This window comes from Dendrobates tinctorius, unplaced genomic scaffold (assembly GCF_039654945.1).
Source record: "Dendrobates tinctorius isolate UK_male_01 unplaced genomic scaffold, ASM3965494v1 ptg000154l, whole genome shotgun sequence".
In the NCBI taxonomy this organism is placed as follows: domain Eukaryota; kingdom Metazoa; phylum Chordata; class Amphibia; order Anura; family Dendrobatidae; genus Dendrobates; species Dendrobates tinctorius.
This window is the reverse complement of record NW_027361821.1, coordinates 100738-124204: the sequence shown is the minus strand read 5'-3', so window position 1 is coordinate 124204 and position 23467 is coordinate 100738. Positions and strand designations below refer to the sequence as shown.

The 23467-nt window shown below is 45.3% G+C and overlaps 1 protein-coding gene across 1 annotated transcript in view; it reads right to left on the bottom strand.

Moving 5' to 3' along the window:
- The window catches only part of LOC141050877 (ras-like protein family member 11A-like), a 116034-nt gene that overhangs the window by 20791 nt on the left and 71776 nt on the right, over window positions 1-23467 (bottom strand). The gene's annotated exons all lie outside the window — the stretch shown is intronic.

Sequence of the window (23467 nt, the reverse complement as noted above, 5' to 3'; positions counted from 1 at the left end):
AGGTGGAGGATGAGGAGTCCCAAATGCCATCTGCTTCTGGACAGTCTGCGCTACGTGTTTCCTCACAAAGGCCTAGGCAGGGGACACTTTGTGAGGAGGATGAGGAGGAGTCGATGGAGGAGGAAGACATCTCTCCAGAGGAGGGAGGTACACAAACCTCTACTCAGTATGTACAGCGAGGGTGGGGTGATGCAGAGCAGGCCGAGGTCACGCCTCAAACAGGGGACAGCGGTTCTTTGGCAGTTGGGAGTCTGCAGCACATGGTTGATTTCATGCTGCAGTGCCTGAGAAACGACCGCCGCATCGCCCACATTCTCGTCTCGGCTGATTATTGGGTGTACACCCTCCTAGATCCTCGCTACCGGGACAGCGTACAAAGGCTCATACCAACGTTGAACCGGGAGCGTAAAATGCGGGAGTACGAAGAGTCACTGGTGCAGTCCATAATGTTTTCCATTCCACCCGACAGCATTGTTGCTAGTGCTTTACAAAGCAGCTCTGTGCGTCGAGGCAGTGGAGGAAACTCTGCACAAAGAGGGAGCAGAGGCAGCGCCGCAGCACAAGGCAAGACCACTATGGCCCAAATGTGGCAAAGTTTTGTGTGTCCACCACAATTGTCTACACCATCAGCGACGCCTCGAGTCAGCAGGAGGCAACGCTTCCGTCAGATGGTGTCAGACTACATGTCTTGCCCTGTCGCTGTACTCCCAGATGGCTCTTCCCCCTTCAAGTTTTGGGTCTCTAAGCTGGATACATGGCCAGAGCTTAGCCAGTATGCATTGGAGGTGCTGGCTTGCCCTGCTGCCAGTGTATTATCGGAACGTGTCTTTAGTGCCGCAGGTGGTGTACTAACAGACCGTCGCACGCGACTATCTTCCGATAATGTTGACCGGCTGACTTTTCTGAAAATGAACAAGGCCTGGATCTCCAAAGACTTTGCCATTCCTCTTACAGACTAAATTAGTGGTTGGCAACTGTATCCAGGTCTGCTGGTGTGTTCATTTTTCTACCACCTGAACTATAATCCCTTTGCTTCAACACAGCCAGTTGTCGCTCAGATGTGTCGTCTGCACAGAGAAACACACTAGCTCCTGTGTTAGTGGGGTTCAGTAATGCCAGCTGATCCCCTGCTGTGTGGACGGCAAAGTCACCAGCTCCATCAACATTCAAACCACTACTGATTTTTAACCGTGCCCAACTTAGGTCTCTGGCTCCACTGTCTCTACTATTTCCCCTGACCTCCAACCCCGCCATCTACATCTCTGAAGTGGCGTCAGCACAATCTACACTTGTTCCTGTGTTCCTGTGGCTCAGTCCCATCAGTTTATCCCCTGATGTGTGTCCGGCAAGGTCTCCTGCTCTGTCCACATTCCCATAACCAGTAGTGGGAATGAGGACAGAGCTGGCGAACTTGCCGGACAAACATCAGGGGATCAACTGACGGGACTGAGCACCAGTAACACAGGAACAAGTGTAGATTGTGCTGACGCCACTTCAGAGATGTAGCTGGCGGGGTTGGAGGCCAGGGTAAATAGTAGAGACAGTGGAGCCAGAGGCCTAAGTGGAGCATGGTTAGAATCAGTAGTAGTCCACAACCTCCATAAAAACCGCTGCCCATTGGCCTCTGCATGCGACATGCGTAATCCTGGGCTCCAACAGCGTCAGTTGGTGTTCAGAAGTGTCGTCTCCACAGAGCCAAACACATTCGTTAGAGTGTTAGTGGGGTTCAGCACTGCCAGCTGTTCCCCTGCTGTGGAGATGGCAAGTCTCCTGCTGCCTTCACCTGCCAAAATCCAGTAGGCCACAGCCTGCTCCTCGCCTAATCCTGGGCTCCAACAGCGTCAGTTGGTGTTCAGAAGTGTCGTCTCCACAGAGCCAAACACATTCGTTAGAGTGTTAGTGGGGTTCAGCACTGCCAGCTGTTCCCCTGCTGTGGAGATGGCAAGTCTCCTGCTGCCTTCACCTGCCAAAATCCAGTAGGCCCCAGCCTGCTCCTCGCCTAATCCTGGGCTCCAACAGCGTCAGTTGGTGTTCAGAAGTGTCGTCTCCACAGAGCCAAACACCTTCGTTAGAGTGTTAGTGGGGTTCAGCACTGCCAGCTGTTCCCCTGCTGTGGAGATGGCAAGTCTCCTGCTGCCTTCACCTGCCAAAATCCAGTAGGCCCCAGCCTGCTCCTCGCCTAATCCTGGGCTCCAACAGCGTCAGTTGGTGTTCAGAAGTGTCGTCTCCACAGAGCCAAACACCTTCGTTAGAGTGTTAGTGGGGTTCAGCACTGCCAGCTGTTCCCCTGCTGTGGAGATGGCAAGTCTCCTGCTGCCTTCACCTGCCAAAATCCAGTAGGCCCCAGCCTGCTCCTCGCCTAATCCTGGGCTCCAACAGCGTCAGTTGGTGTTCAGAAGTGTCGTCTCCACAGAGCCAAACACATTCGTTCGAGTGTTAGTGGGGTTCAGCACTGCCAGCTGTTCCCCTGCTGTGGAGATGGCAAGTCTCCTGCTGCCTTCACCTGCCAAAATCCAGTAGGCCCCAGCCTGCTCCTCGCCTAATCCTGGGCTCCAACAGCGTCAGTTGGTGTTCAGAAGTGTCGTCTCCACAGAGCCAAACACCTTCATTAGAGTGTTAGTGGGGTTCAGCACTGCCAGCTGTTCCCCTGCTGTGGAGATGGCAAGTCTCCTGCTGCCTTCACCTGCCAAAATCCAGTAGGCCCCAGCCTGCTCCTCGCCTAATCCTGGGCTCCAACAGCGTCAGTTGGTGTTCAGAAGTGTCGTCTCCACAGAGCCAAACACCTTCGTTAGAGTGTTAGTGGGGTTCAGCACTGCCAGCTGTTCCCCTGCTGTGGAGATGACAAGTCTCCTGCTGCCTTCACCTGCCAAAATCCAGTAGGCCACAGCCTGCTCCTCGCCTAATCCTGGGCTCCAACAGCGTCAGTTGGTGTTCAGAAGTGTCGTCTCCACAGAGCCAAACACATTCGTTCAAGTGTTAGTGGGGTTCATCATTGCCAGCTGATCCCCTGCTGTGGAGATGGCAGTCTCTCCTGCTGTCTCCGCATTACAAAGACAGTAGGCCTCTGCCTACACCCTCCTATTTCCTGGGCTTCAACACAGCCAGTTGTAGTTCGGAAGTGCCGTCCACACGGAAAGAGATACTTGCTCCCGTGTCTCAGTGGGGTTCAGTAATGTCAGCTGATCCCCTGCTGTGTGGATGGCAGTCTCTTCTGCTGTCACCTCATTCAAAATACAGTAGGCCTCTGCCTATACCCTCCTATTTCCTGGGCTTCAACACAGCCAGTTGTAGTTCGGAAGTGCCGTCCACACGGAAAGAGATACTTGCTCCCGTGTCTCAGTGGGGTTCAGTAACGTCAGCTGATCCCCTGCTGTGTGGATGGCAGTCTCTCCTGCTGTCACCTCATTCAAAATACAGTAGGCCTCTGCCTACACCCTCCTATTTCCTGGGCTTCAACACAGCCAGTTGTAGTTCGGAAGTGCCGTCCACACGGAAAGAGATACTTGCTCCCGTGTCTCAGTGGGGTTCAGTAACGTCAGCTGATCCCCTGCTGTGTGGATGGCAGTCTCTCCTGCTGTCACCTCATTCAAAATACAGTAGGCCTCTGCCTACACCCTCCTATTTCCTGGGCTTCAACACAGCCAGTTGTAGTTCGGAAGTGCCGTCCACACGGAAAGAGATACTTGCTCCCGTGTCTCAGTGGGGTTCAGTAACGTCAGCTGATCCCCTGCTGTGTGGATGGCAGTCTCTCCTGCTGTAACCTCATTCAAAATACAGTAGGCCTCTGCCTACACCCTCCTATTTCCTGGGCTTCAACACAGCCAGTTGTAGTTCGGAAGTGCCGTCCACACGGAAAGAGATACTTGCTCCCGTGTCTCAGTGGGGTTCAGTAATGTCAGCTGATCCCCTGCTGTGTGGATGGCAGTCTCTCCTGCTGTCACCTCATTCAAAATACAGTAGGCCTCTGCCTACACCCTCCTATTTCCTGGGCTTCAACACAGCCAGTTGTAGTTCGGAAGTGTCGTCCACACGGAAAGAGATACTTGCTCCCGTGTCTCAGTGGGGTTCAGTAATGTCAGCTGATCCCCTGCTGTGTGGATGGCAGTCTCTCCTGCTGTCACCTCATTCAAAATACAGTAGGCCTCTGCCTACACCCTCCTATTTCCTGGGCTTCAACACAGCCAGTTGTAGTTCGGAAGTGCCGTCCACACGGAAAGAGATACTTGCTCCCGTGTCTCAGTGGGGTTCAGTAACGTCAGCTGATCCCCTGCTGTGTGGATGGCAGTCTCTCCTGCTGTAACCTCATTCAAAATACAGTAGGCCTCTGCCTACACCCTCCTATTTCCTGGGCTTCAACACAGCCAGTTGTAGTTCGGAAGTGCCGTCCACACGGAAAGAGATACTTGCTCCCGTGTCTCAGTGGGGTTCAGTAACGTCAGCTGATCCCCTGCTGTGTGGATGGCAGTCTCTCCTGCTGTAAACTCATTCAAAATACAGTAGGCCTCTGCCTACACCCTCCTATTTCCTGGGCTTCAACACAGCCAGTTGTAGTTCGGAAGTGCCGTCCACACGGAAAGAGATACTTGCTCCCGTGTCTCAGTGGGGTTCAGTAATGTCAGCTGATCCCCTGCTGTGTGGATGGCAGTCTCTCCTGCTGTCACCTCATTCAAAATACAGTAGGCCTCTGCCTACACCCTCCTATTTCCTGGGCTTCAACACAGCCAGTTGTAGTTCGGAAGTGCCGTCCACACGGAAAGAGATACTTGCTCCCGTGTCTCAGTGGGGTTCAGTAACGTCAGCTGATCCCCTGCTGTGTGGATGGCAGTCTCTCCTGCTGTAACCTCATTCAAAATACAGTAGGCCTCTGCCTACACCCTCCTATTTCCTGGGCTTCAACACAGCCAGTTGTAGTTCGGAAGTGCCGTCCACACGGAAAGAGATACTTGCTCCCGTGTCTCAGTGGGGTTCAGTAATGTCAGCTGATCCCCTGCTGTGTGGATGGCAGTCTCTCCTGCTGTCACCTCATTCAAAATACAGTAGGCCTCTGCCTACACCCTCCTATTTCCTGGGCTTCAACACAGCCAGTTGTAGTTCGGAAGTGCCGTCCACACGGAAAGAGATACTTGCTCCCGTGTCTCAGTGGGGTTCAGTAATGTCAGCTGATCCCCTGCTGTGTGGATGGCAGTCTCTCCTGCTGTCACCTCATTCAAAATACAGTAGGCCTCTGCCTACACCCTCCTATTTCCTGGGCTTCAACACAGCCAGTTGTAGTTCGGAAGTGCCGTCCACACGGAAAGAGATACTTGCTCCCGTGTCTCAGTGGGGTTCAGTAATGTCAGCTGATCCCCTGCTGTGTGGATGGCAGTCTCTCCTGCTGTCACCTCATTCAAAATACAGTAGGCCTCTGCCTACACCCTCCTATTTCCTGGGCTTCAACACAGCCAGTTGTAGTTCGGAAGTGCCGTCCACACGGAAAGAGATACTTGCTCCCGTGTCTCAGTGGGGTTCAGTAATGTCAGCTGATCCCCTGCTGTGTGGATGGCAGTCTCTCCTGCTGTCACCTCATTCAAAATACAGTAGGCCTCTGCCTACACCCTCCTATTTCCTGGGCTTCAACACAGCCAGTTGTAGTTCGGAAGTGCCGTCCACACGGAAAGAGATACTTGCTCCCGTGTCTCAGTGGGGTTCAGTAACGTCAGCTGATCCCCTGCTGTGTGGATGGCAGTCTCTCCTGCTGTCACCTCATTCAAAATACAGTAGGCCTCTGCCTACACCCTCCTATTTCCTGGGCTTCAACACAGCCAGTTGTAGTTCGGAAGTGCCGTCCACACGGAAAGAGATACTTGCTCCCGTGTCTCAGTGGGGTTCAGTAATGTCAGCTGATCCCCTGCTGTGTGGATGGCAGTCTCTCCTGCTGTAAACTCATTCAAAATACAGTAGGCCTCTGCCTACACCCTCCTATTTCCTGGGCTTCAACACAGCCAGTTGTAGTTCGGAAGTGCCGTCCACACGGAAAGAGATACTTGCTCCCGTGTCTCAGTGGGGTTCAGTAATGTCAGCTGATCCCCTGCTGTGTGGATGGCAGTCTCTCCTGCTGTAAACTCATTCAAAATACAGTAGGCCTCTGCCTACACCCTCCTATTTCCTGGGCTTCAACACAGCCAGTTGTAGTTCGGAAGTGCCGTCCACACGGAAAGAGATACTTGCTCCCGTGTCTCAGTGGGGTTCAGTAATGTCAGCTGATCCCCTGCTGTGTGGATGGCAAAGTCTCCTGCTGCCTACACAGTCGTACCACTACTGATTTTTAACCGTGCTCCAATTAGGCCTGTGGCTCCACTGTCTCTCGTATTTCCCCTGTCCTCCAACCCTGCCAGTTACAGCTCCGAAGTGGCGTCTGCACAATCCACACTTGTTCCTGTGTTACAGGTGTTCAGTCCGGTCAGTTAATCCCCTGATGTGTGTCCGGCAATGTCGCCTGCTCTGTCCACATTCCCATTATGGGAATGTGGACAGAGCAGGCGACATTGCCGGACACACATCAGGGGATTAACTGACCCGACTGAACACCTGTAACACAGGAACAAGTGTGGATTGTGCAGACGCCACTTCGGAGCTGTAACTGGCGGGATTGGAGGACAGGGGAAATACGAAAATCAGTGAAGCCACAGGCCTAAGTGGAGCTTGGTTCAAATTAGTAGTCTACAACCGATCTTAAAATTTCTTCAATGCAGCCTCAGCCTGCTCCGTGCTTGTCCCTGGGCTTCAACACAGCCAGTTGTTGCTCGGAAGTGCCGTCTTCACAGAGTAAAACACTAGCTCCTGTGTTTGTGGGGTTCAGTAACGTCAGCTGTTCCCCTGCTGTTTTGATGGCAATCTGTCCTGCTGCATCCCAATTGACAGCACATCAGGCCTCAGCCTGCTAAGTGCTTGTCCTGGGCTCCAACATCGCCAGTTGCTGCTCATAACTGACTTTGGCACGGGTACTCCCTCCTGCCCAGCTTGGTTCCAGCCCTGCCTGCTGTTTCCGGGAAGTGTCAATGTCAGTTTGCCACCCCAAGTTGCCATGTCGTGTTGCGGTTGGGTTAGCCGAGGCAAGGGTGCCAGCAGTTTAGGTGCTTCCTATGTGGACTGCGGGTTCTGGTAAGAAAGGCTTGTTCCATAGTGCCAGTAGGACAAGCACCCCCTGTAGGACTGTGTGATTCGGTAACTGCGGCCAGCTTGCGGCATGCCAACTTTGCTTTTCAGGGGTAACTTCTGATACCCCTCCGGGTTCCAGCACCGTCAGCTGGTTCTCGTCAGAGCCTTTGGCCTAGGTGCCTCCATCTCGGTATCCGAGTTCCGGCAATGTCTGCTTGTCCTTGGTAGTGCTTTGTAGCACAGGTACCTCCTGCTTAGTAACCGGGTTCCAGCACCGTCAGCTGGTCCTCGGTTGTGCCATTGGCTCTTATTCCTTCTGCTGCCCCTCCGGGTGCCAGCACTGTCAGCTGGTCCTCGCTATTTCCATTTGCTCTTGCAGCTTCTGCTACCCCTCTGGGTTCCAGCACCGTCAGCTGGTTCTCGTCAGAGCCTTTGGCCTAGGTGCCTCCATCTCGGTATCCGAGTTCCGGCAACGTCTGCTGGTCCTTGGTAGTGCTTTGTAGCACAGGTACCTCCTGCTTAGTAACCGGGTTCCAGCACCGTCAGCTGGTCCTCGGTTGTGCCATTGGCTCTTATTCCTTCTGCTGCCCCTCCGGGTGCCAGCACTGTCAGCTGGTCCTCGCTATTTCCATTTGCTCTTGCAGCTTATGCTACCCCTCCGGGTTCCAGCACCGTCAGCTGGTTCTCGTCAGTGCCTTTGGCCTAGGTGCCTCCATCTCGGTATCCGAGTTCCGGCAACGTCTGCTGGTCCTTGGTAGTGCTTTGTAGCACAGGTACCTCCTGCTTAGTAACCGGGTTCCAGCACCGTCAGCTGGTCCTCGGTAGTGCCATTGGCTCTTGTTCCTTCTGCTGCCCCTCCGGGTGCCAGTACCGTCAGATGGTTCAAGAGGACAAAGAACAGGAAGACAACCACCAAGATGCAGAACAACAAGAGAGAGAAGACAAAGAAGCATAAAAAAAACAAAGCAGAAGAACATTAAGCATAAGACTAATACTATGAGCAAATGATATTATCTTATTTATAAGCAGAAGAAGACTAAGCAGTGTATGGGGGTGAGTCCGTTCCTCCTCGTGGTGCCCCTGGAAAAGGCCTGCTGCTGCAGGCCAAACTGAACGCGGACAAATCCTGTTGTAAATCTTTTGTGACAGGCAGAACGGAAGGTGTAAACTTCTAACTTTTCTAGATAACAACTACAGGAATGCCTGACACAAACAAGAATATGATGAAGAAGAATAGGAAGAAGATGAAGAAGCTGAATATGTAGAATAATAATTGTTGAATAAGAAGAATATGAAGAATGTAAGAAAAGGAAGAAGAAGAAGAAGAAGAAGAAGAATGTAAAAAAAGGAAGTAGAAGAATTTAAAAAAGGAAGAAGAAGAAGAATGTAAAAAAAGGAATAAGAAGAAGAATGTAAAAAAAGGAAGAAGAAGAATGTAAAAAAAGGAAGTAGAAGAATGTAAAAAAAGGAAGAAGAAGAAGAAGAATGTAAAAAAAGGAATAAGAAGAAGAAGAAGAAGGTAAAAAAAGGAAGAAGAATAAGAAAGAAGAAGAAAGAAGAAGAAGACATACATGTCTGGCAAAATATAAATGAGGCTAACATAGTCAATATCTTTGTAACTCCTAACATCTTTAAAAAAAAAGTTTAATTCCTGCTATTCCATTTGATTGGGCTAAACCTCTATGGCTTTAATGTCTCCTCCACCTCCCACAATACATTCTACATTATTCTTAGTTGTTTTTCTTCATGTAGAATTAACCTACAAGGAAAGAAAGGGTTTTTTTTAATTCCGATATTTTGGCCCCATTGACTTGCATTGGTTCCCGGTATCGGAATCGGCGATACCGATACTTTTTTTTAAGATCGGCCGATCCATTCCGATCCGATATTTTCAAGTATCGGCTGGCATCGCTCAACTCTAGTCAGAACCATAAAAACAAGCTATAGCAACAAACAGGCACACAGGGGTCAGCACACTAGACCAAAGGCAAAAGTATAACTGGCAGGGATGGAAGCTACCCAGAGGTTTATGAAGCTCTCCCAGAACCAGAAAGAGGCCACAATCATTAACCCCAAGTGTTCAGGTCAAAACCTGCACAGAGCTCCAGACATTAACTCCCGGTGTGCAGCTCAAAAACCTGCATTGGGATCATGACAGTAACCCCTCTCAACGGGGGGCCTCTGGACCCCCAGGCTTCCCTGGGTACTTGGCATGGAACGCCCGAACCAGGCGATCCGCATGTACCGAATGAGCAGGGACCCATGAGCGCTCTTCTGGTCCATATCCCTTCCAGTGGACCAGGTACTGCAAAGAGCGGCGCACCCGCCGAGAGTCCACAATATGTCCGACCTCATACTCCAATTGACCCTCCACCAGCACTGGAGGAACAACAGTCTCAGAGTTCTCTTTGACAGATCCTGCTGGTTTCAACAGAGACTTATGGAACACATTAGATATTTTTAAGGAGGCGGGGAGACGCAACCTATATGCCACAGGGTTGACTATCTCCATAATCTCGTACGGACCAATGAACTTTGGTCCCAACTTAACTGATGGTACCTTCAAGTTGATGTTACGCGTGGAGAGCCAAACCTTCTCTCCCACCTGAAACATGTCTCCCGAGGCTCTCTTTTGTCCGCAAAATATTTGTATCTCCCCTGGGCCCGAGAGATATTACGCCGGACTTCAGCCCAGAGGTTTTTTAACCGTTGAACAGACCCCTCTGCTCCTGGACAACTGGAATCCACCCGAGAAAACTCCCCAAAATGCGGATTGAAGCCATAGTTAATCAGGAATGGGGACATGTTGGTGGACTGACTCACCCGGTTGTTAAAAGCAAATTCAGCCAACGGTAACGCATCACACCAATCCTCCTGTCTGGCGGAGGTCAGACACCTGAGAATTTGTTCCAGGGATTGATTGGTGCGTTCCGTCTGACCATTGCTCTCCGGGTGATATGCCGACGATAAGGAGAGTGAGATGCCCAATTTCATACAGAACGCCCTCCAAAATTTGGCCACAAACTGCACACCTCTGTCAGACACAACATTCAGGGGTACCCCATGCAATCGGACCACATGCTGCACAAACAACCTTGACAATGTTTCTGCTGAAGGTAATGCTGCCAAGGGAATGAAATGGGCCTGTTTAGAAAACCTGTCCACCACCACCCAGATCACGGTATTGCCCCTGGAAGGTGGAAGACCGGTAATAAATTCCATGGAAAGATAAGTCCATGGCCTATCAGGAACCGGTAAAGGTATGAGTTCCCCAGCCGGTCGGTTATGCGAGCTTTTGGAACGGGCACACATGCCACAAGCAGAAACAAATTCCTTGACATCGGCCCTTAATGAAGGCCACCAAAAACCCCTGGTTACTGCCTCTCTAGTGGCCGTGATACCTGGATGAGCACTCAGCCTAGAATCATGAAACTCCTGCAGAAGTCCAGGCCGCAATGAATCTGGAACAAACAGTTTATCGCTTGGCCTGGTTGCCGGAGCTAGGGCCTGAGCCCTTAGGATTTCTTGTTCCAACTCAGTTGAGACCCCCGCCACTACCACCCCTGGGGGAAGAATGGAGGACGGCGGCTCAGGGGGAGACACTGGATCAAAACTTCTGGACAGGGCATCCGCTTTAACATTTTTGGATCCTGGTCGAAAAGTAATTGAGAACTGAAATCGTGAAAAAAAAAGTGACCAACGGGCCTGTCTAGGAGTAAGCCTCTTAGCAGATTCAAGGTATGCCAAATTTTTGTGATCCGTGACAACCGTGATAGGGTGAGCCACCCCTTCCAAAAAGTGCCTCCATTCCTCAAATGCCAGCTTGACCGCAAGAAGTTCTCTATTGCCTACATCATAGTTTTTCTCAGCTGAAGAGAACTTCTTGGAGAAGAAGGCACAGGGTTTGAGATTGGTAAGGGTGGCCGGACCCTGGGACAGCACAGCCCCCACCCCCACTTCAGAAGCATCCACCTCCACAATGAATGGTTTGGACGGGTCAGGTTGCACCAACACCGGGGCAGACATAAAACATTTCTTAATTGCTGAGAAGGATTCCTTAGCGAGTACAGATTTTTTACATCAGCTCCCTTCTGGGTAAGATCCGTGAGTGGTTTAACCACTTGTGAGAAACCTTTAATGAATCTCCGGTAATAGTTCGCAAATCCTGAGAAGCGCTGGAGCCCCTTGAGATCTCGAGGCTGAACCCAGTCAGCGATAGCCAGCACCTTCTTAGGATCCATACGAAACCCCTCACAGGACACAATCAACCCCAAAAAAGACAACTCCTGTACAAAAAACGAACATTTTTCCAGTTTGGCGAACAATTGGTTCTCCCTGAGTCTCTGGAGAACAGTCTTTAGATGTTGCAAGTGAGATTGACTGTCCGGGGAATACACCAAAATATCATCCAAATAAATAATAACAAAACGGCCTATCAGATCAGAAAACACAACATTGATGAAATTTTGGAAAATAGCGGGTGCATTAGTTAACCCAAATGGCATTACCAGGTTCTCGAAGAGTCCCTCTGATGTGAGGAATGCCGTTTTCCACTCGTCCCCTTCCCAAACCCTTATCAGATTGTAGGCCCCCCGCAGATCCAACTTGGAGAACCATTGGGCCCCAGCTAACTGGTTACATAAGTCTGGGATGAGGGGAAGTGGGTAAGAGTTCCTAACCGTTATCTTGTTCAGTTCCCGAAAGTCGAGGCACGGCCGCAAACCACCATCTTTTTTCTTCACAAAGAAGAACCCTGCTGCCACAGGTGACACAGAAGGCCTGATATGCCCTTTGCGGAGACTCTCAGCTATGTACTCCTTCATGGCTTGGCGCTCAGGCCCAGACAAATTGAACAATCGAGCCTTAGGTAACTTGGCTCCGGGTACTAAATCAATGGCACAATCATAGGGTCTATGTGGTGGCAGCGCCTCAGCCTCACTTTCGGAAAAAACATCTTTGAAATCTTTCAGGTACTCCGGAATACCTTCCAGATCGACAGATGACACAGACACTGATTTAACAGCGTTAACAAGATGTCCCCTGTTACCACATTTACTATTGCATCCCCATTGAGTGATTTCCCCTGTAACCCAATCAATGGTAGGATTATGGCGTTGAAGCCAAGGCATCCCCAGTACCAGTCCTGCAGGCAAGTTATCTACCACCAGACAACTTAGTTTCTCCACATGAGTGGAACCCACTTTAAGAGAAAAAAGTTCAGACCTGCAACAGATACCGTCTTGGGTAAGAGATGAGTCAATTGCCACAAGTTTAACAGGATCGTGAAGCCTGACTGTCCCTATCTTATAGTCATAACCTTGGTATCAATCAGGTTCACAGCCGAACCGCAGTCAATAAAAGCAGTAGTCTGAACAGGACCATAACCAAGTTCCAGTTCCACCTGCAGCACCATTTTTGTACATGAGGAAAATTGTACCTGAAGGTCTGGGTAGCCTCCTCGATTACTACCCAGACCTAGTCGTTTCCCGCCATCTTGGAGGATGACGGACAGGAGGGGCAGTCCTTCTTCCAATGTCCAGATTTCCCACAATAGAAGCACAACTGCTTTTCCCGGCGGCGTCTTCTTTCCTTTCCCTCACAGGTGACAGCGTTCACCTCCATAGCCATAGGAAGAGTCTGGGTCTCATCTCCACTGAAGAATAAGGGCGTTTCCCGTTGCATAATGCCTCTAGCCCGCAGCCTGCGATCCATGCGAACCGCTTGGACCATGGCATCCTCCAGGGAGTCAGGCGGAGGATGAAGTGCCAAAGCATCCTTCAGACGTTCACACAGGCCTCTGTGGAACAGCCCCCGCAGGGCGGCGTCACTCCAGGAAATCTCCGCTGCCCAACGTCTGAATTCAGTACAGAACCATTCGGCCGAGTGCTCCCCCTGACAGACACTCATCACTTTGTCCTCAGCCAACCGCACTCTATCAGGCTCATCATAAATAAGCCCTAAGGCTTCAAAAAATGCATCCACAGACATTCTCTCAGGGGCAGAAGAGGAAAGCGAGAATCCCCAGGCTTGTGGGGACCCCCTAAGCAGGGACATCACCACCCCCACCCTCTGTTTCTCATCCCCAGAGGAGCGGGGTCTCAAAGAAAAAAAAAGCTTACAGCCCTCCTTAAATGCCCTGAAATCATCCTTGTTACCAGAAAATATATCTGGCAATTTAACCGGGGATTCAGGTGGGATTAAAATTACATCTCTATTCCCCACCTGCTGGAAGCCTGCGGAAAGTACCCCCTGAACTGAGTCCTCAACCCGCCGTTGGGACTGGGCCAGAGCTTGGTGTTCCAAACTAAGCTTCTGCAGTGACTGAGTCAAGCTTCTCACCTACTCAGATAAAGCACACATTGGGTCCATGCTGCAGAAGTGAGGAGAGAAAAAAAAATTGCAGGCCAGTTATAATGTCAGAGACACCGCACTGAACTTGCTCACTGAGCCAGTGCGCGTGCCCCGAGTAAGCGAAAGCGTGCTCAAAGCTACCTGTGGAGCGGGCAGCAACCGAATAGATGCGTACTTCAGAGCTGCAGGGCCTGAAGCACATGACTGCTAGAGGCGTGGCCTAAACTCCACAGAGCTAGGAGCTGCAAGATAACTCCTAGCAGAGTAACTGTGAGACAAAGTTACCAAGGGGCATAGACAGAGAGAATAGTCAGGACGTAGCCAATGAGTCATACACAGATAGCTGCAAGGTACAAGAGGGGCGAGCAGAGAGTAATCAGGTCACAGGCAATGGGTCATACACAGATAATAACGCAGTACAAAATCAACAGGCAAACTCACAACGGGAAACAGAATCGGGTCAGAACCATAAAAACAAGCTATAGCAACAAACAGGCACACAGGGGTCAGCACACTAGGCCAAAGGCAAAAGTATAACTGGCAGGGATTGAAGCTACCCAGAGGTTTATGAAGCTCTCCCAGAACCAGAAAGAGGCCACAATCATTAACCCCAAGTGTGCAGGTCAAAACCTGCACAGAGCTCCAGACATTAACCCCCGATGTGCAGCTCAAAAACCTGCATTGGGATCATGACAGTGACAATCCTAATTAAGGGGGTTTTACACATAGCAATATCGCTAGCAATATCGCTAAAACGTCACTGATTTTATGACGTTATAGCAATATTGCTAGCGATATCGCTACGTGTGATACTTACCTCTGACCGGCTCCCCCGCTGTCCATCGCTGATCGCGCGAGATTGGGCGGCTCCATTTCTTGTCGTCTGCTTCCTGCTGGGCTTCCTGCTGTGTGAGACGAGCGATGCTGGACGCGGGCGGGAGGACGTCAGGATCGCTGTGTGTGAAAGGTGAGTATCGTGCGCTGCATCGCTGCAGCATCGCTGTGAGATCTTTCTGTATGAAAGCTCACTAGCGATCATTTAGTGATGCACCAGCGATCCTGACGGGGTCGGATCGCTCGTCGGATCTCTGGTGCATCGCTAAATGTAAAAGGGCCTTTAAAGTGAATTGTTGGTCAATTGCATAATTGCCCGAACAATAGAGGGTAGAGAGAGCTGTTTGTGCCAAAAATAACAGTGCGTGGATCTGCATGACCTCCCAAGCTGCGATCTTTGACAGTCACAAAGATAGGATTTATGATGATGGGGCAACTCCTTTATCACTTTCCCAAACACGCAGCTTTTATTTTTGCATTTTAACTTTTTCCTCCCTTCCTTTCAAGAGACACATTTTTATACTTTTCCATCAGCATAGACTTATCTGGGCTTGCTCTTTTTCAAGATGAGTTGTAGTCGTTTTAAATGACACCATCCATTTTACCACAAAATGTACTGAAAAACAGAAAAAAAATTCCAATTGCGATGAAATTGTGAAAAAAAGCAATTTCACCATTACTTTTAGGTTTGTGTGTGGTACAAACGACCTGCAAACATGATTCTCTAGGTCAGAACAATTACGGCAATGCCACACTTGTATAGTTTTTTTTTTAAAGGGTGAAAAAAATATAAAAGTTTGTAAAGCAAAATGAAAATAGTTTTATGTTGCTATTTTCTAGGGAGGGCTGATATTTTTTACTGATATCATTTTGGGATATTCATGACCAACACCTGATGAAGGATGTGTACCGTATGTATGTCACATGTTGGGAAGGTGTGAAAGTTTTCTTTTCCAGTTGAAGCAAATAAAGTTTATTCATTCAGAAATTTCTGGACAGTCCATAAAAATAGGACACTTTTTTTCCCATTCGTAGGAAAAATTTGATGTGTTTTGTGATTTTTTTTTTTTTTTTTTTTAAAGATGTAGAAACTTCTACAGACTATTGTGACTGTAATTGTCAGAATTTAACACTTCACAGTGAATGCAACTTCACTGACATGTAGCACTTGCAATGATTTACAGTGGTTTCAGTGTGTCCTTAAAATATATTGAAGGTTGGTGATTTTTTTATAAACTGTTCAGAAAAAGTAAAAAATCAAGTAGGGAACCCTGTCTGTATGAAATTATAATGTAAATATGATGCAAATTTTGTATTTTTTTTTATCAATTCTGCATGGTTATATTACTATGCATTCTTCCATATTGCCACAAAGGCTACAGTAAAATATAGGCTTACTATATATAAAGCTAATTCAAAACTAACAACATAGCCCAAAATTCTGGGGTTATAGCTGCAGAAAAAACTGGGGCATCCTCATTATCTTGGCCATGGTATCTAGATAGATGGCTAGGGCAGTTCTCTAAGTGAAGGAAAGCTTATATATATTTTAAATAGAAATTATATAGCATTCTAAAATAAATGACATAATATTTTTGCAAAAAGGCATAACAAAACAGCTGTTAGGATGTGTAAATCCTAAGAAAATGTCAGTCATCTAGAAGGTAACACTCAATAGTAGGTTCTGAAGAACTGCGAGGCCTCACTACTGTATATCATTAACATTACTCTTCTTATGATATATGACCTAATAAAATACAAAAGAACGTCTGCAGCCCATATGAGTTATATTCTGCCCAATTTTTACTCCTTCACCTACTTTCATCTTTAGTATACATCTGCTCTAGAGTGAGTTACTGTTATCTACTTAAAGTCTTCTCCGGTGAAAGCAAGTTGGATTGGTGATAATATTGATTCGTGGGGGTCCATCTGCCGGGACTTGCACCGATCTGCAGAAAGGGGGCACTTTTATCCCTGATAGTGCTTTTATTTCAGTTACAAAATGGAGCAACAGGTCAGATCATCATCCGCCATGCCATTCATTTCTTTTGTGGCTTCTGATCGCTTTTTCTGTCCACTACATAGAGAATGACTAAAGCAGCGGTCAGCCATGAGTACTGCCACTCTATTCAAGGATAAAAATGTCCAGTTCTGCTAAATTATGCCTGTCCCAGCGGTCAGACACTAACTGATCAATAAGTTATTCCCCATTTTTATGAACAGTAAATTGAATTGAATTTCGTAGCCGAATATAAGTGAATAGGATAGGCCAAATTCGATTTTCGTCATGTTTCGCTCATTTTTAGTTAGAGTAAATGTACATTTTGTTTGGTACAATAGGAGAATTTTTATATAAAAATCTTTAATTTTTTTTTTTGCCTAAATTAGTTAAAAGCATCTTCTTCGGAAAAAACATTAACGAAGTTTGGCTTTCCTGACTCCTTCATAGGGAAAATCCTTGCTCTATACTCTCATCCAACAGCTCAACTGAAAATCAATAATGATGTTTCTCCTAGCTTTGGGATAAAGAATGGGACAAGACAAGGTTGCCCTCTATCCCCACTCCTATTTATATTGGTTATGGAAACTTTTCTACAAAAAATTAGACAAAACCCCAAAATCCAAGGTGTAAGGTGTGGTGACAAAGAACATAAAATAGCCGCATTTGCAGACGATGTTCTTTTTTATTTAAAAGACCCCTGGCAATCTATCAAACCACTAACTGTAGAAATACAGGAATTTGGGCTAGTATCAAACTTTAAGATAAATCTTTCTAAGTCAGAAATGTTAAACATTAATGTCAACCAGGAAGATTGGACCCTCTTATCTAAGAAATCTCCATTTAGAAATAACTGCTCTCATATCACATATTTAGGGACCAGGATAAACATCTCCATCGCCTCCTTATATAATCTTAATTTTATACTTCTAATCCGTAACCTGGAGCGAGACGTTTCCACATGGAGGGAGTTACCCATTTCCTGGTTTGGCAGAATTAATATCGTGAAAATGATTACTCTACCCAAAATACTTTACTTCCTTCAGGTGTTACCTATTGACATCCCACAATCCTTTTTTCAAAAAATTAAAACCCCGATCTCCAAATTTATTTGGCAGAACAAAAGTAGTAGGATCAAACACTCAACGCTAACAAAAAGGAAATGCAAAGGAAGACTGGGTTTACCTGACTTTGAGAAATATAGACATGCCTCACATATGGCCAGAATAAGGGAAGCAATAATTTCTCCCCCTAGGAAATTGTGGGTCGACATCGAACTTAATCTTTTAAATAAGAATATTAATCATTATCTTTGGTCAACACCATATAATAAATTTAAATATTGTGAGATCGAGAACCCTTTAACTAAACTTTCAATATCTATTTGGAACAGAACTAATAAAAAATATAACTTTGTTCCTAGTATTTGCGCACATACGCCATTATTACACTTGATCCCGAATAGATATAGAGCCATTAAAAATAAAATAAAAAATCTAGGGATTTTTCCTTATATACACATTGGCCATTTTGTTCAGAAAAATAATATCATTTCTACAAGTGAGCTCAAGACCATACTTAGAGGTGTTATAATGTAGAGACAGAATTTGAAATTATTAAAGAAACAATCAGAATTCAGATTCCCAATATCTCCAATAATTTCACCGATAAACATACTCAAGATATCTTTTTTGACTTTAAAACAAATAAATCTACAATCTACAAATTACTTTGTGATACGGGAGAACTTCCTAATTTCATTAGAAAATGGGAGAAAGAATTAAATATATCATTATCACCAGAGGAAATTTATAGACTTTGGAAAGAGATTCACTCCATTTCTCCTTCAACGAGATACAAGGAACTAAACTACAAGATTCTTTCTCGATGGTATAAAACCCCAGATACTCTCGCTAGGATCGACAAATCTCACTCTTCTTATTGTTGGAGATGCAACTTACTTCCAGGGACACCTGCCCATATATGGTATGAATGCACTAAAATTATACCCTTCTGGAAAATGATATATAGGCACATAAAGAAAGTCTTTCGAAAAATACCCTCTCTGACACCCAAACAAATCCTCTTGAATGTTCGTCCTGAGCTCAAATGTGTAAGTGATTATATTGAAAGCCCTAATTTACTTAACGCAGCTAAAATTCTCATCGCTAGACATTGGAAGGATACTGATCCACATTCCTTATCAGAATGGGTAAACGAAGCTAACAATATATATTCTCTTGAAAAAATTCGACTAGCTCACCGTAAACAAGACAATTTAAATAGAAGACGGCACCAATGGTTTATATATCAAAACAATATTAAGCTCTAATGAATTCTAATTCAGCATACTATTTATGCTTTATATGATTATATATACTTCGTTTTCAATAATTGTGTGAAAAGAGACAGAGGTTCTCACCCAATGGGACTACCACCCCCACCCCTCCCATTCTTCCTCAACTTTACCTGAATCCATGTGTTTTCCCTTCCCACCACTTCTCTCATTCCTTTCCTGAATTCCTTTATTAAAGAAAACCTGAATGTTGATTATACTGACTTGTATTTTTATAATATATTTGTAACAGCATTCTTAAATAAAGAATTAATTAAAGAAAAAGCTTCTTCTTTACCTCCAAGCATACCACTCTGAGTAATGAAGGGGAGAAGTTGGGGCATTTGTATTGAAAGGCAATTTGAAGGCAAGTAATTGATAAAAATGTTCCTATGTGCTCAGTCATCTCTTTATGGATATTACATGGAGTGGTTAGCATGAACTGCATGAACATGAGGGGAAGGAAGAGTACTAAAAGTGAATGACTGCATTGAGTAATCCGTAGTTGCTTACTGGTTGAGGCAGCTGTTGGAGCAGTCAGCTAGGGTGACCTAATCCTTCTTCACCACCGAGCTCCCCTCGACCTAGACAATGTAATGATTGCCATGTCACCTTTTGTATCAGATATGATATATCACTGGATCTCTTTTATTTGAACAAGTGTTTCCCAAAACTTACAGGACTAAGTAACTGCCCAGAATTAAAATAGATATTTCACTGGATTTACTAATTTAAACTTAGTACCTCCTCCAACTGGTAATGCTTCACTGATATTGGAACAGTTTTTCTTTTTCTCTGTGCTCCTCCATTCCAAAGCTATCCCCCTGGTAATAATGGTGCAAAAGTTCCCTTTAACAATTGGGTGTATACCAGAAAACTATGGGAGCGGTCATGTTGTGATTGGCCAGCATCAGAGGAGATAACGTAAATGCTCTCATGGAAGAAGTTTTGTTGTATAGACCCAAATGATTAAAGAGAAAATTTTCTTCTTTGTTTCCAGAGAGTATAATTTTGAAACAGCGTAGCACATAAGAAAAAGAAGATCTGTATCATAATCAGTCGAGCAGCACCAATTGGAGGTGATACTCAGATTAAATGAGAAAAATCCAGAGAAAGGTCCTCTTTAAGCTCAATATTAATGTTGTAAGAGCAGTCTGTGAGCCTCTTCTGCAAAAGAGTGATAAGCAGTAGCGTACTGCTAATAGTGGCAGACCACATGGCTACTATAGGGCCCGTGTGTCAGGGAGGGGGCCCGTAGTCCCACTTTCAACTGTATCTGCATCCTGAATGCAGATAAACTTGATACTGCTGTGGAAAGCCATCATACTTTGCCTGGAACTGTGGGAGCATCATACAGTATGAAGGGCTATGGGAGCCAATATACTGTGAGGAGGGATAGTGAGGGCCATTGTAATATATGAGGGAACTTTGGGGAACTTCGAAGTGTGTGTGGGGCTGAGGGGGCCCATCATACTGTGTGGAGGACTGTGAAGGCGATTATAATGTGTGAAAGGCTGAGGAGGTGATCAGACTGTTTGGGCACAATTTGTGGCCATCATACTGTGTAGTGGGCTGTGGGGGCTATCATGCCTTGTGGGTGCCATCATACTGTATGGGTAGGATGTATGGGGCCATCATACTGTGTCAGAAGATGTGGAAGAATCATACTGTGTAGAGGGCAGTGGGGGCCATTACATTGAGTGGGGGGACTATGTGGAGGGATAGTGAGGGTCATCACAATTATAACTTCATTATTGGGCCAATGCAAAATAAAAGAAGAAAAGTCGAGCTTCTGGTAAAATTTCAAATATGATCTTTATTCCATCAGGATCAATTAAAAAGTTAAACCAAAAGCAAAAGAACAAATATCCTGAACTAAAAAGTAAAAAATATACTGCAAATAATGCATAAAGGTAGTAATAATAATAAGGGTATTTAGTAAACATAATTTTGATCAAAATAATGCACAAGCCATCCCGCCACGTCACAGCAACCCTTGTGGGACAGTCCCTACTCTAGTATTTAAAACCTTTTCACTTGCCAAGTGACGTGAATGTGAATAAGGATCGAGTGGCTGAACCACTAGTAACAGCTTAGGCCAGACTGGATGGCTTTCCCAGCTCAGAAAAAGGGCGGTCACACCCATATATGCACTGAATGCACAATGAAATGAATAAAAAACAAATCTGAACTGAGAAAGTAAGTTAATGTGTATGCACAATGTAAGTGCATATTAACACATGACCATTAACCAGAGAAAGCAAAAAACAAATATCCTGAACTAAAAAGTAAAAAATATACTGCAAATAATGCATAAAGGTAGTAATAATAATAAGGGTATTTAGTAAACATAATTTTGATCAAAATAATGCATAAGCCATCCCGCCACGTCACAGCAACCCTTGTGGGACAGTCCCTACTCTAGTATTTAAAACCTTTTCACTTGCCAAGTGACGTGAATGTGAATAAGGATCGAGTGGCTGAACCACTAGTAACAGCTTAGGCCAGACTGGATGGCTTTCCCAGCTCAGAAAAAGGGCGGTCACACCCATATATGCACTGAATGCACAGTGAAATGAATAAAAAACAAATCTGAACTGAGAAAGTAAGTTAATGTGTATGCACAATGTAAGTGCATATTAACACATGACCATTAACCAGAGAAAGCAAAAAACAAATATCCTGAACTAAAAAGTAAAAAATATACTGCAAATAATGCATAAAGGTAGTAATAATAATAAGGGTATTTAGTAAACATAATTTTGATCAAAATAATGCATAAGCCATCCCGCCACGTCACAGCAACCCTTGTGGGACAGTCCCTACTCTAGTATTTAAAACCTTTTCACTTGCCAAGTGACGTGAATGTGAATAAGGATCGAGTGGCTGAACCACTAGTAACAGCTTAGGCCAGACTGGATGGCTTTCCCAGCTCAGAAAAAGGGCGGTCACACCCATATATGCACTGAATGCACAATGAAATGAATAAAAAACAAATCTGAACTGAGAAAGTAAGTTAATGTGTATGCACAATGTAAGTGCATATTAACACATGACCATTAACCAGAGAAAACAAAAAGCAAAAAACAAATATCCTGAACTAAAAAGTAAAAAATATACTGCAAATAATGCATAAAGGTAGTAATAATAATAAGGGTATTTAGTAAACATAATTTTGATCAAAATAATGCACAAGCCATCCCGCCACGTCACAGCAACCCTTGTGGGACAGTCCCTACTCTAGTATTTAAAACCTTTTCACTTGCCAAGTGACGTGAATGTGAATAAGGATCGAGTGGCTGAACCACTAGTAACAGCTTAGGCCAGACTGGATGGCTTTCCCAGCTCAGAAAAAGGGCGGTCACACCCATATATGCACTGAATGCACAATGAAATGAATAAAAAACAAATCTGAACTGAGAAAGTAAGTTAATGTGTATGCACAATGTAAGTGCATATTAACACATGACCATTAACCAGAGAAAACAAAAAGCAAAAAACAAATATCCTGAACTAAAAAGTAGAAAATATACTGCAAATAATGCATAAAGGTAGTAATAATAATAATAAGGGTATTTAGTAAACATCCTGAACTAAAAAGTAGAAAATATACTGCAAATAATGCATAAAGGTAGTAATAATAATAAGGGTATTTAGTAAACATAATTTTGAAAATTATGTTTACTAAATACCCTTATTATTATTACTACCTTTATGCATTATTTGCAGTATATTTTCTACTTTTTAGTTCAGGATATTTGTTTTTTGCTTTTTGTTTTCTCTGGTTAATGGTCATGTGTTAATATGCACTTACATTGTGCATACACATTAACTTACTTTCTCAGTTCAGATTTGTTTTTTATTCATTTCATTGTGCATTCAGTGCATATATGGGTGTGACCGCCCTTTTTCTGAGCTGGGAAGCCATCCAGTCTGGCCTAAGCTGTTACTAGTGGTTCAGCCGCTCGATCCTTATTCACATTCACGTCACTTGGCAAGTGAAAAGGTTTTAAATACTAGAGTAGGGACTGTCCCACAAGGGTTGCCGTGACGTGGCGGGATGGCTTGTGCATTATTTTGATCAAAATTATGTTTACTAAATACCCTTATTATTATTTCTACCTTTATGCATTATTTGCAGTATATTTTTTACTTTTTAGTTCAGGATATTTGTTTTTTGCTTTTTGTTTTCTCTGGTTAATGGTCATGTGTTAATATGCACTTACATTGTGCATACACATTAACTTACTTTCTCAGTTCAGATTTGTTTTTTATCAATTAAAAAGTTGTGGACAGGATGGTCAGCAAGCAACGCGTTTTTTTCTAACACGGTTGTTCTTTATCAAGTGTTGCTTGCTGACCTTCCTGTCCACAACTTTTTAACTGATCCTGAGGGAGTAAAGATCATATTTGAAATTTTACCAGAAGCTGGAACTTTTCTTTAATTGCATTTGCCAACACGAGTGGTTGGCTTGTGGTTCCATGCACGCTGGACTTCTACGCACTTGAACCATAAGCTGGAATTACCCTTTTTCTGTTTTCATTATGGGGCCCAATGATTTGTGTGTACTTGACTGGCGGTAACATCTAAATTGTCAGAGTACAGTGCACCCCATTAAATATCCTGCCCTTTTAGCAAGCATATTTATTTATAAAATATGGAAGCTTGGAACAACATTTATAACTCCCCCAAAGAACCTAGCAAAGGAGGACATGACTATGAGACTTGGGACCTTTAACTCCTGCAGTTTTATTTAGATACTTGTAAAAATTTAAGCAAGGGTTGTTATTATTTAAGAGGAAGGAAGAAG